The 13,407-nt window shown below is 37.3% G+C and overlaps 1 protein-coding gene across 3 annotated transcripts in view; it reads right to left on the bottom strand.

Annotated features, from left to right (window-relative positions):
- USP54 (ubiquitin specific peptidase 54) overlaps positions 1-13,407 on the bottom strand; it is a 98,851-nt gene that overhangs the window by 85,147 nt on the left and 297 nt on the right. The window lies entirely within an intron of this gene.

Below are 13,407 nucleotides of genomic sequence, written 5' to 3'. Positions count from 1 at the left end.
AGCAATAGCGTGGCCAGCAGGGACAGGGAAGGGATCTGAGCCCTGGGCTCGGCACTGGTGACGCCGCACCTCAATGACTGTGTCCAGTTTTGGGCCCCTCACTACAAAAAGGACATTGAATTACCCAAGCACGTCCAGAGAAGGGCAACAAAGCTGGTTCAGGTTCTGGAGCACAGGTTGTACAAGGAGCGGCTGAGGGAACTGGGGTTGTCTAGTCTGGAGAAGAGGAGGCTGAGGGGAGACCTCATCGCCCTCTACAGCTACCTGAAAGGAGGTTGCAGAGAGCAGGCGATGAGTCTCTTTAACCAAGTAACAAGCGACGGAACAAGAGGTAACATCCTCAAATTGCACCAGGGAAGGTTTAGACTGGATATTAGGAAGCATTTCTTTACACAACGGGTTGTTAGGTGTTGGAATGGGCTGCCCAGGGAGGTGGTGGAGTCCCCTTGCCTGGAGGTGTTTAAGACTTGGGTCAACATAGTGCTGAGGGATCTGGTGTAGTTAGGAACTGTCAACGTTAGGTTAATGGTTGGACTGGATGATCTTCAAGGTCTTTTCCAACCTAAACAATTCTGTGATCACCATGTCCTCCAACTTTCAGGGCAACTTCATGCAAATCAATTAATCTCTGTCTATTTCAATTCCTCATCTGTAAAACATCAACAAATTATACTTACTTTCTCAATTCTCACCTATATTTCAGTGATAGTTCGCTCTTTCAGATACCAAAGATGAAATCATAATACAGGAAAGTGTCATCCAACTAATCTCATACAGGTTTTACTTAACCTTCTACAGATATTTCCAAACAACTATTGGATTCTGCAAAATTCCCCCTTTTTAGTTGTTTCTATGTATAAGTTCCACCATCAATTATACCAGTGCTCACCAAAACCAGTGTTGGCCTTTGGAAGTGCAACATTCAGAACAGATGAGACACAGCATTCTGGTTTGCTTATAAGAACAGACCAACTTAGCTTTAACACAATATATTAAAGCCTCTACACAAAATTTTGTTTCTTGATTTGGTAGTAAGGAAGATAACCATTGAAGATACATTTAGTAAAATACCTGAATTACATTCAACTCCTATTTCCCCCTTTTTAGGTATATGTCTAAAAATACTTTCTTCATGTTTAGACCCTTTTTTATTTCGTCATTTTCTGAGTATTTCTAAAAATCTGTGTTTCTCCTTTAATGAGGTTATTTACCTAAAGTAACTACACTAAATAATCAGGACTATCTTCCAGAAAATGGTGAATGTGATATAGCATGTTTTCTAAAACAAAATTTCATACTAATCTCGGAACTGCACATGGACAGAAGTTAAAAAAAAAAAGATTTTAGAGTAACCTGAATTGATATTGATGCTAAGCACCAATAATAAACAGTTTTAGAACTAGGGGATGTCATCCTCTCAGCTCTCTAGGCTATTACTCAAAATTAAAAGATAAAGTTTCTTTTTCATCTTTCATTCTAAGCTGAAAAACAGCGTGGAACAATCAAAACACTCATTACTACACTATAATTAAAAATCCCACTTATTGTCAAAAGCTACGTTGTCAGTTCATTAGTGCTAGTTTCAGTTGAACATCTCATTTTGCTAAAATTTTAGTGACAAACAAGCAGTGAGATTTTAAAGTATATTTAGAACAGATTATCTTATTTACAGTATTAAATATGGAATTTAAATACACTCAAATACACTTTTCCCTCAATAAAAATAATTTTAATCACTTTAAAATCTCACATTTAAAAAAAAAATAATCCCTCAGTTGAGTGTTATCCATCCTTTTGGCGCCCTTTTGATCACGGAGTAGCTTCCACCCTTACAGAGGCAGCTATGAAACTTCAGCTGGAGCCTAGAAGTCAGCACTTCATAGCTGACAGATCGACTATTGTCTGTTTGCAGCACTATTGCTTATACAGACTACTGTGCTACCTTCTTCTTGCCTTCCCCCCAAACCAACTATTAAATTAAACCAACATATTTACATGTATTACCATCCAACATAGCTATCCACTGACAACATTGAATATTCAAGACTTAATAATTAAAATTACAGCACAGTTCTGTTTTGCACAGTGAGATCACAACAAAATCACTTCTAAACCTATTCCATGCAAAGACCACTGGATTTTATTTTTCAAATCTCAGTAGCCTAAATAAATTCAGTGTAATTTCAAGAGCACTTAGCTACTAAGTTTAATAAGACAAACTTGATTTACTTCTATTGCAAGGAGACAGTTCAAACTCCACTTTATAGTGAAAATGGGTGTATCCATCTCATAGTCCATGTTTAGGCAGATAAAAAACCTTGCACTGAAATACTGCTGTAGAATAACAAAGTAGTACCATTTAGCACAGTGGTCTGTGCTCAAAAAATCAGAACGGACTAAAAGGACTGACTTGTCAGCCTTCATTTTTCACATCACTCACCCATGATATTTTCAAACAACAATGATCTTATAGTAAAGATGAGCCACATCCCATTTTGGAAGTGCATCAGCACCCAGTGCTGTGTTAAGCCTGGACCTTCCCCAATTCCTTCAGAACTCAAACCTACTCACGCAAACTTTAGACTTTGAGATACAAATAAATTGCAAGTTTGGATTGTAATTCTGCTAACAGAGTCTTAATAACCCCACACTTTAACTTATGCATATAAATAAAGCTTCTATTACATATCTTAATGTTGCAATTCTACAAACAGACAAATACTAGGTACTTTAAAGGACATACAACAACCTAATCCAGCATTCTGCAGTGAGAAGCATCCTTCCTTTACGGAATCAAGTAAGGCAAAAGTAACTTTTGTTGGTCAAGAGTTAATTAATTATTATCTTCATTAAGTTAAGCATAGGAAGTGCAACATGATGCACCATAAACAATAAGACAGGTGGTATGTGTTTCCTCAGTAGATTTTCACCGGCAGTTAAGCAAGGTAGAAGTCCAATTCCATAAAAAAACTAAATTAATTAAAACATCCACATTCTGGCTCTTTAAGGAAAAAAAAAAAAAGCACCATGAGTTTTCTGATCTACCTATGGCTTTCAAACACAAGATACAACCTGAAACCATCTGTTGTCCAACAGCACTCTGCTGCTCTAGATTTCATTACTACCCTGCCATGCAGGGGAAAAGCAGCTCTGCTGCCCCAACCTGGAGGGCTGGCATGAGGTCAGCACTCCCAAACCCCAGGCATTCTCAACTACATCATTTGAATTGCACCAAATGCTGTTTTCCCCTTGTAAACCCAGAAGCATCAGTACCATTTAGAGCTGGTTGATGAGGTTGCAACATCTAGCAACTTCTATACTATGGTACGTCTTTTTTATACATTCCTCCCACACAGTAGTCTCATCCTTCCAATTCCAATGGCACATGCTGCTGGCATTCTCAGAGACTACGCATTTTTGGCATGATTTTGAAAGATTATTTTATCACTGAGTATTCATCAGCAGTAAACTGTGTTACTTTGCATTCCACTACAGTAAAATTCCTCCTATTTATTCCAAATATCTGTATCACCTGCTAGATGCACACAGCTAACTAAATTTTTTATTTAAAAGCAAAAATTTCTGGCTCTGATGGTTTAAAATAATATAATTTAAACATAACCAGAACCTGAGCAAGCACAAACCTCTGAGTTCTCCCACATGTAATTGTCTGGAAACTTGAAAGGTAATGATCAACATTTAAACAATTAATGTCAGCAATAACTTCCCTTGCAGATAATATGAACATGACTATCCAGCTAGTAAAGAAAGGAATGTGATGAAGGAAAAACATTAGAATTTAGAGCATTTAGCCCAAATCCACTGTGGGGTGGAGAAGCAGAATTCTAGGATAAGAGCAACCAGTGATCTAGCAGAAGAGTTCAAATCATCCCACATCAGACATCTGCCCTGCATTTAAAGGCTGCTCACCACCTCTTGTCCAGCTGTCAGAACTTCCAGGCTCCCCGGCATAAACATCTCAAAAGGGGAAAGACGGACAGACGGACAGAAAGGAAAAGAAAAAGAACCAAAAATGTATATTGGAAGCAGCTCACAGTAAGTTATTAGAAAGAAGGAATACTGAAATGATGGAATTCCCTTCACATTTACTTTAAAAAAAAAAGCCCAATTTATTTTTAAATGGGCACTTTAAGTGCTTGAAGCTGTGACAAATTCCACTCTCAGGTGAAGAATTCAGGTTTGGCTAGCTACACTACACAGGCTCTTGGCTTTGACTCATGAAATCACTTCTCTTTGAGAAAACAGGAACTAAAATTGCTAAGCAAGGTAATTTCCAACTGCAATGATTAAAGACGTGTGTTCTAGGATATATAACAATGCAAATAGAGATTCCAAGTATGCTAACAACACATGTTACAGCCTCAGGTAACTGAGGCTTGCACTCATTTCTCTGTAGAGAAATACACAATGGAAATTGGAAAAGATTTTATAAACACAGTAATTACCAACAGTACACTCCTTGTTTTCTTATGATAACAATATGTTGAGTCCCCAAAGTGCTAGACTGACAACTGAAGTCATTATGAAAATGAGAAAGAAATAAAAGTTGACTACTGACAGGCCTGTCAAGGGCCTGTCAATAGGAAAAGCAAGCTGAAGATCTTGTATGCTATACCTAGTACTTACATAGTGAGGTAGCAACAAAAACAAGATGAAGGCCTCTGAGTTAGAGGGCATTAGAAGTGGAAGGACTGCCAATATGGAGGCTGGCTGTATCCTCATTTTGTCTAGTGGATACTGTCTCCAGGTAACTTGTCCCCACATACAAACTGTTCATTTTTTAAAATCAGTAACATTCCATAAAGTCTATACATAGTTTATCAGTCTTAAAATAATGTTGTCATTCAAAATACAGCTAAATAAAGAAAATGCCTTATGAGAAACAACAGCCAGTTATCTCAGGAACTGGTCCTTTGTTCCTGGTCTAAGACCTAATCTGCATTTTTTGCAACAATTGAAGATTACTTGTCTTGCCCTATCTTTCATGGACAGGCCATACACTTTACAACTTCCTACTTTCTTGAGTAGCCTACTACACACACACACACACACACAAAATTATGCCTTGCAGTGCTCTTCTTGGGGCTTGAATGCTCCCCCTTCTCCCCAGTTCAAATTATTTCAGTCTTTTCTATTTGACCACATTTTTCTAGACTTCAAATTATTTGATTACTCTTCCCTCAGCCTCTGTTCAGCTGAGCCATACTTTCTTGGGGAATTTGCCCTAAGCAGCTGCAACACTTCAGCTGAGGACTTATCCATAGATAAAAAGAGATTGGTCTGTATGTTTTACAGTCTATACTCGTATTTTTATTCCTCCTGATATAACGTTTGCCCTTTTACAATGACAGGAATTCTGGAGAATTATCATGTAATTACTTGTTCCCTACCCTCTATTTGTGCATTTCATGGTTTCTGTTTAAGTGTACAGCTTCAATCTGTCCCTATTCTAAATTTTCTCAAAATAATTTTGTGCTCTTAAACTTGTGTCCTATGCATATACATTTCATCCAAGTTTTGGGGACATTTTTAGTTAATCACTTTTGTAAGCACACTCTCTATCAAAGTCGTTAACGAAAAGATTGAAGTGAAGTAGAATGAGTACAGACCCAACAGACTGTGGCAGATCCACATTCAATACAAACATTTCATTCTGACAGACAATCATTAATAGCCACCCACAGCCATTCAATGAGTCTTGCTCCTACTCTACAATAGTTTCTTTCAAGCCACATTTCTTCACTTGTTTGAAAAATTAGTGCATGAAACAGTGAAAAGAACTCACTAACTTGAAAATATTAACATTTACACTTTTCTTGTCAATTCATAGGCCTTATTGTCATGTTACAGAAGAAAATTAAACTGGTATGACCATTACTCTTCCTAAATTCATGGTGGTTGTGGCTATGTTCTTATTGTCTCCAAGAAGCTTATACTTTGTGCAAGAATTTTTTCAAAATGTGGGAGAAGGTCTATAATTTCCTGGGGCTCCTTTCCCCCCCACCTCTCCTTTTCATTTTCAAGTCTTCCAGGATCTCAAATAGCAGGTAGTGGTACTGTGATAGCTTTTGTCACTGATTTTTTTCCTTTAACATGTCAAAGGATGAATTTCATCAGGTCCAGCCTAATAAATAACCTAACCAAGAACTTTTATGTACTAAGGAGTATGTAAAAGGCTTGCTTCAGATTTGCTATCCATCTTACACATCCTCTGTGCTTTTTATTTCTTTCTTGTGTAACTGCTGCTCACTTATACTCCTGCTAATGTTCTGAGGGTATTTTCATAGTACTTACTTCAAGTACATCTTCCAAAATTGTGCTGCCTATCAAAAATGCCACATTACAGACCCATAGGTATACTGGCAGCTAGAAGCACACTGCAGCGAGGGCAGCTCAGCGGGCAGTGGTGCTCCAGTGCTGTCTGCAGGCTGCGCAGCCCTCCCGGGAAAGGTCAAGGCAAGGCCCCGGGAAAAGGAAGGGGTACTTCTCAAAGGGGTGGCCATTTTTAGTTCAACAGCAACACAGAGGAGATCTGCAGCAAGACAGTAACAAGAACAGAATCCAAGCTCTGCAATCCAGACGCAATCACACCAGCTGGGGAAGACCAGTTAGCAGATAGCTTGCAGCATTAGAATCGCTTCTATGTCAATTATGCAATCTGTCTCTGTACACCAGTTAGTCAGACAGAGCTGAGTTGGATGGGGGAACATGTACCTGACAGATGATCTTGCAGATACCCTGGCTCTTGCAGTGTATGTGCTCTGATAGCACAGTGCACAAAACCAGTGACCCTTCTGTACGTTCCTACATTGTTGCACCATTACATTTAGAAAGGTTAATTACTTACTGTCATTGCACAAAATTAAACTACATAATAATAGACTATAGTGCACATGTATGTGGTAGTTCAAGATGTAAATGTTTGATTTCATTATTTTAAAATAGCACAAAGAACAGGAAGAGAAAAAGTTTAAAGATATTCACAGATAGTTATCTGGCAAAAATCAACAAGATGCACAATACCTAAGTTTTCTTTAATATATTGTAGGGTATTCAACATATACCCAAATTGTTTATTTCCTTTTCAGAAGAATTATACAATGATCACATAAAACTGAAAATTACTCATTATCTTCTGGGTACACTAAGCATACTCATAGCCTTCTAGCCCTTCCCTTTACTTAAAAATTTCATCTTGCCATAAATAACAGAGGCCAAAAAAAGTAAGATACTGTAGCACAATTGTAAATTATTAAAAATTAATATTTAGGATGCAAAAGTATCTTTAAAATTAATTCATTCCCTTAAGATTATCCAAAAGTCATCTGACATCGTATAATTTTATGACAATACTTTATAAATAGCAGAGCAAAATCTGAAAGTTTAACCTTAAAAGAAAAATAAGAATTCAAATACTATTTGTATAGGTTAAGATGGTAAATTAATACTTAGCTTTTGGGAAGTATCTGGCTTTATCTATTTAATGGTACAAATACTACTGGTGTTGAAGGGAAAAAAATAAAAAGTACCATTCCAGACATACCCTGCTTTGTCCACCACAGAAGGAGGAGACTAAAACTCTGATTTATTATGACTCAATAAGATACTGACCATCAGCTGAACTGCATTAACTAATGCACTTCTAGTCCAATTACCCTGAGAAGCATAGTTAGTATAAACCACTAGTAAATTAACTATATATACTCAAAGGAAATCTCAGACAACTAACAAAAGAAAAATTTACATTGCAACTCTTCAGTCAGTAATTCACAGCTTACCACATTTTTCCTGATAAAGCAAAGTAATTTACAAGGACAACTATTCGGGCTTCAACTGGTGGGATTGGGGTGTGGGGTTGGTGGGGGGGTTGGTTGCAGGGGTGAGTGGTTGCTTTTTGCTATAGGTACATTTTTAAAAAGGTGAGTGTTTTGGAAACTAGTAAGATTGTTACAAACGTTACTGTTCTTTTTATTGATCCTCTTAGCAATATTGAACACTAATACTAATCACTATTAGATAGCATTTTAGTGGCCAATTTGATGTGGGCTGGCATTCAGTATATTTTGAAAGAGACATTAAACAACTGTGATTTTCTTTTACATGAAGGAGATTAATTACTACAGCTCCCACAACATAATTATTTCAACTCAGAGCTCAATAAATTGAAGTGTTTAGGAAAATTAACATGAGGCACACCACCCTGCAGACATGATTTCTACTGCTGCTTCATGTCACAGCCATTTCCATCGTCACAAAAGACGACATTGATGCAGGCTCCTAATAGTACCTTTAAACTCTGAAAGAAGTAAAGGCTCTCATATCTAGTTCACTATCTGCTACATGATTAGCTTCTATGCTCTATTCACAACCACACTGGAACTCAATCCAAATCCATACTTAGTTTAACAATTCTCTAACAGAATTTGAACGGTTAGTAGTTTGTATTGATAATGCTTGTTTATGCTTAGTTTTAGCCACAAGCTCAGTTGCATCCTGTCTATGTGGTCCCATAACAAGAAATAATTACTGCTGATTAATCTATGCTCAGAGAAAGACTGAACTATGCAGGTGAGCTTCTGAATTAAATCTAATTTCTCTCATGTATAGATATGTACACAAGTTACATTAGCAAAATCATCTGCTAACTCATAGGAACTCATTGTAATGTAGTTTTATTATGCTACTTTGTGTATACTCCATGAACACCCCACACCCACCCCAATAGAAGTCAACAGATTTTAGAACTATTTCTGTAAGAAATAGGCAGTGCAGGAACTGTTTCCTCTTCTCACCAAACTGGGGATGTGTCAGCTCTGAACAGTCATAACTCCCAAATTCTAAACCCAGTTCTACACTAACATCCTCCAACAAGCCAAGCCTCTGTGCCCATCCATTCTAGCTATTTATGATACCATGCCAAGGTAAATTTGTTGAAATCTCTGGACTTAAAGACTCAAACCAGAATTCTGATTAAAAAACAAAAGGTGAAAACATGCTGTGAACTAAGTTCACCTAGGTTAATTTCAAATTTCAACAGTAAAAGGAATACTGCCTGCTCACATAGCAAAGACAAGAAATAAATCCTCAGCTTGTCAGAAGAAGCCTTGTTTCTGGACATCCATCACAACAAGCAAGGGACTGGTGCCATATAAAGCAGCTGACCCTGATTCCAACACATTTAAGTCTGGGTAACAGCTACATAAAATCTGACAGGGAAGCCTGAAATGGAGGCTGATGTAATAAATACCCAGTGGAAACTAATGCTGTAGTGGCCTAGTTCTCATTCCTCTAAAATTTTAAGCACTGTTGTTTTTTCCATAGTATCAAGCCTTACTATTTGAATGGATAAGCTAAACCTAAAGACATTACTGAAGCACAAGAGTTGAGCATTTTCCTAAGTATTTACCAATAAACTGAGCCCATTAGCCTGCTCTCCTTTTATACTTAATTCTCCTTTGAGGGGTCAACAGCATTGAAAATTAGAAATCGGCTACTTGAAAACTGCAGAGTTTGAAGTTATTACATTTTTAAAAAATTAGATCATGTCCCTAGCTCCGTTTAAAAACATGATTATATTTTATTGAGTACACACAACTTTTGCCAATGTTATTACTTCTCAGACACAGATGTTTGTTATCCCTGCTTAATTGGGCACAGCAAGAATTAAACTAGAGCCAGGGCAAAGACAGAAGTTAGACAACACATTGTCTCACTAAAAACACCTTCCACAAGCAACCTAGAAAGCTATGCAATTGCCCAGAACACAATGGGATCGTTAAACACAAATATGCTCCCAGCAAGGGCTAACCTCCTCCACAAGGGGTAAAGCTGCAGTTAAAACACTTGGAATAACAGTGCTAAAAAATTTCTGTGTATCAAGGACTGTAGATCACGTGATCCTGTACACAGACTTCACTGAGATCTTCCTGGGGAATCAAATCCATTGAGCTTCTAAAGCTTGACACATATAATTCCTGCCACCACGCCCCTGAAATATTAAGGTAGAACCACAAAAAATACAGCAAAAGGTGACAAGAAGAGGAAGGGAACAAGGAGACTGCAACAGAGGTTGCAGAGGTTTATATCACAAGTGACTATGTACTATTTCACAATACTACAATCTGGAAAGTAACAAAATTATGAAGTAACAGTTTTAAAAACAAATATAGAGTTACAAATTTACTATACATAACAAATTATTGAATTTCCTACCACAGAATGTTGTCTATGTCAAAATACAATTTGGTTCATAAAGACTAGACTTATTAACAGAGGACAGGTTGGCCAGAGGCAATTACAGATTATTATCTAGATCCAGTTCAGGATACCCCTAAACTAGTGACAATCAGAAAGAAAAAACAAACAAAAGGAAGATACTTCTTAGACCTGCCTTTTTCTTTTCATAATCTTTCTCAACACATCTCCTTTAGGCCACAGTAAACACTGCTTGACCAATAGAAACAATGTAACCCTAGCCAAAAGCCCTTCCTAAAAAAACAAAGCTGAAACAAATAATAATAAAAAACCAAAAGCAAACTGCACACCAAACAAAAAGACCACATAACAAAAAACACCCCTGAACAAATAAAAGGCCATAAAAATGAAGACAACTAATTACCAACTGATTGCTGGGGACAAATAAGAGAAAGTCGACTTGAAGAACAAATTTTAAATGAGACAACCAGAGAGGGGCACCAAACAAAGTTCCTTCCTTTATTAACCATTCTCCATGTTGTCAACTACTAGTCTACCAACACAGAAAGACAATAAAGAAGGTATGATATTAAGTCCAAATACATGAACCTTGGTACAACAGGTGTAAGTCTAAACTAAAAGAATAACCACCTACAACCCTGCCATAAAATTGAGGGTGAGGAGGCGAAGAACTCCATAAAGCTGAAAAACCAAGTGATTCTGGGGAGCAACCAATGAAAATAACAGGGTGGCAAAAGTTAAAATTTCAGAAGTGTAAAATGCATGAGCTGGAGGAGAATGTCAAAGAGAGCACCCCCTTACCAACTACCACCAGAATAAGAAACTTGGCTAAGCAAATTTTTGGTCTAACTCAGTGGGGTAGCTCTCATGTTCTTCACTAAGATGGCCAGGAAGACCGAATGCAGCGAGCTAACTCAGTACTAAAGCTCTCAAATGTCTGAAATCAAAACACCAGCCTCAAGTTCTTCAATATTTTCCTCTCTATTTTTCTCCTCCTTACTGCAAAGGATCTGAAAGAGCTGAGTAAACAAGCAATATCATTGGAATTTATAAAAGATGCAGACCTTGCATAAAGTGTAAATATGCAAGACATCAATTTTCTTCCCAATCACTTACATAATGTTGTTGCTTTTTATTAGTATATCTTGCAAATTTACACCATTATGAAAATGCGTTCTAATACTTTGTCTAGCAGTTCTACCTGATTATCTTTTCTACTAGGCAGAGTTATATTTCTGATCAAGACATAACTAAATGTGCAATCAAGTGACATATAAAACCTATGTCATTCGTAACACAAAACTTTCAATGACAGCATCCTGGCTGCATCCAGAAATCTGAAGGTACCAGATTTTCCTGTTTTCATATTTCCTATTTCCATATTTTCCTGTTACTTCATTCAATAGGAATAAAAAACTTACAAGGCTGAAATTTAAACAGCACAAGAAAACAGGACTGATTCCAGCTGTAAAAATGTCTATATTTTCAATCCTGAGTTGCTGCCTAAGGCAGCAACAGCCACCAAAGTCACAGAAATTCTCTCCTGGGAGAAACTTCTGTCTGAGAGAGAGAGAGGTTACTCCAGTCATGGAAGCAGAAGAGCAGAAATCATTAAAAAGACGACAAATGCTGCTCTACATTGACCTAGTCTAGATTCCAAATAACTTCTGCAGTGCTAGTGTGCATTGATAAAATCCTAGTGCAACAGAGGAAAAATATCCCTAATAACTAAAGAATCTCCAAAGCATTTTTTCCTTGAAAGTACACAAAGATGCAAATATTTCCTCTAGGAAGATAGGTTTCTTTGTAAAAATGTCAAATGGATTTTTGGCAGTGATATAGTTTTCTTATTCCAACTTTTAATTTTTAAAATTATTTCCAAGATCTCAGTCTGCCAGCAGGGCAAGGAGATAAACAAGTTGTGACATTAAGTCCAAGAAAGCTTAGAGGAACACACTGGATTTGGCATTGCATTTCCCAAGGAACATGCAGATGACAGGCAAACACATACATATGCTTCCCCCTCTGCCCCCAAATTCAGAAATTAAGACGTTTAAGTGAATGCTATTGAGGCAGAAGAATATAATTTTCCCTCTTTAAAGTAATTTGGATAATTATAGCCTAGAAATAGTGCTGAACACTTGAAGGAACTGTTAAGTAATTAGACTTTGCAGGTGTGTCATTTACATTGTGATGCCCAGACAGAAGGAAAAATTTGACATAACACCTGTTTGACCACTAGCTTTTCCTACTTTCCTAGAAGTTCCTACTAATATAGAAAGTTACAAGTGTCCCATGTTTCAAAAGCCAGAACTCAAGTGATTAGCTTTGTCTAGGCTGGTATAAGTAGTGCTTCATTAGTATTATGATGTTTTTACAAGATCAGTAATAAAATCCTCCATGAAAGCTGATTGGAAAACCATAAAGTGGTTTTCCAGAAGTGCATGGACAGAAGATAAGTCCTCCATAGAGTAATGGAAAGTCCTACACATCAGCTACCACTGCAAACATACTTTTTGTTCAAGTAGCACATTGTGCTACTATTTATTTTCCTTCTGGGGGAGGTAAACTGCTTGTGAGATGAAGGATTAAGAATAGCACTATTAAAGACAGAACTAGTAACCAACAGCCTTCATGCTGTCCTGAGCTAGGGCACCTATGGATGGTAAGGTATAAATCCTGGCTTTCATTAAAAGGGGCTGAGGGTTTACCACCCTCCTAAAGATCAAGAGTTTTTCCACAACCTCTTCAGAACAGCTCAGTTGGCCTTCACCTGTCCTTAACCGGTGCATTAAAATCATCCTCACTGCTTCTCATTAATGTGATATTATCAGTCAATGGAAATGCCTTTGGTAAGCAGCTAAGGCAACTTCTCCCCACTCTGACAAAGGAAAAATCAACAAATTTAAAAACCCACACTTAACAAACAGGTTGATACTCATAAAAAAAGGGGGGAATGAAAGATGCTTCATTTCATTTGACACCACTCTCTGTATTCAGTAGCTATTGGGGGTTTTGATTTTTTTTTTTTTTTAAGAACAAAGAACGTTGGCAGAATTAAAACTGCATGACTACACACCTAAATAATGGAGATGGGCAGCGAAAGAAAGATTCAAACATTAATTTATGCGCTAAAATTCTATTTATTGACTACAGTCATTTTGGGGGGGG

This window comes from Athene cunicularia (genome assembly GCF_003259725.1).
Source record: "Athene cunicularia isolate RWA chromosome 6 unlocalized genomic scaffold, athCun1 chr6_part1, whole genome shotgun sequence".
NCBI lineage: Eukaryota > Metazoa > Chordata > Aves > Strigiformes > Strigidae > Athene > Athene cunicularia.
Note: the sequence above shows the minus strand (reverse complement) of the source record. Positions and strands in the feature narration are given on the sequence as shown.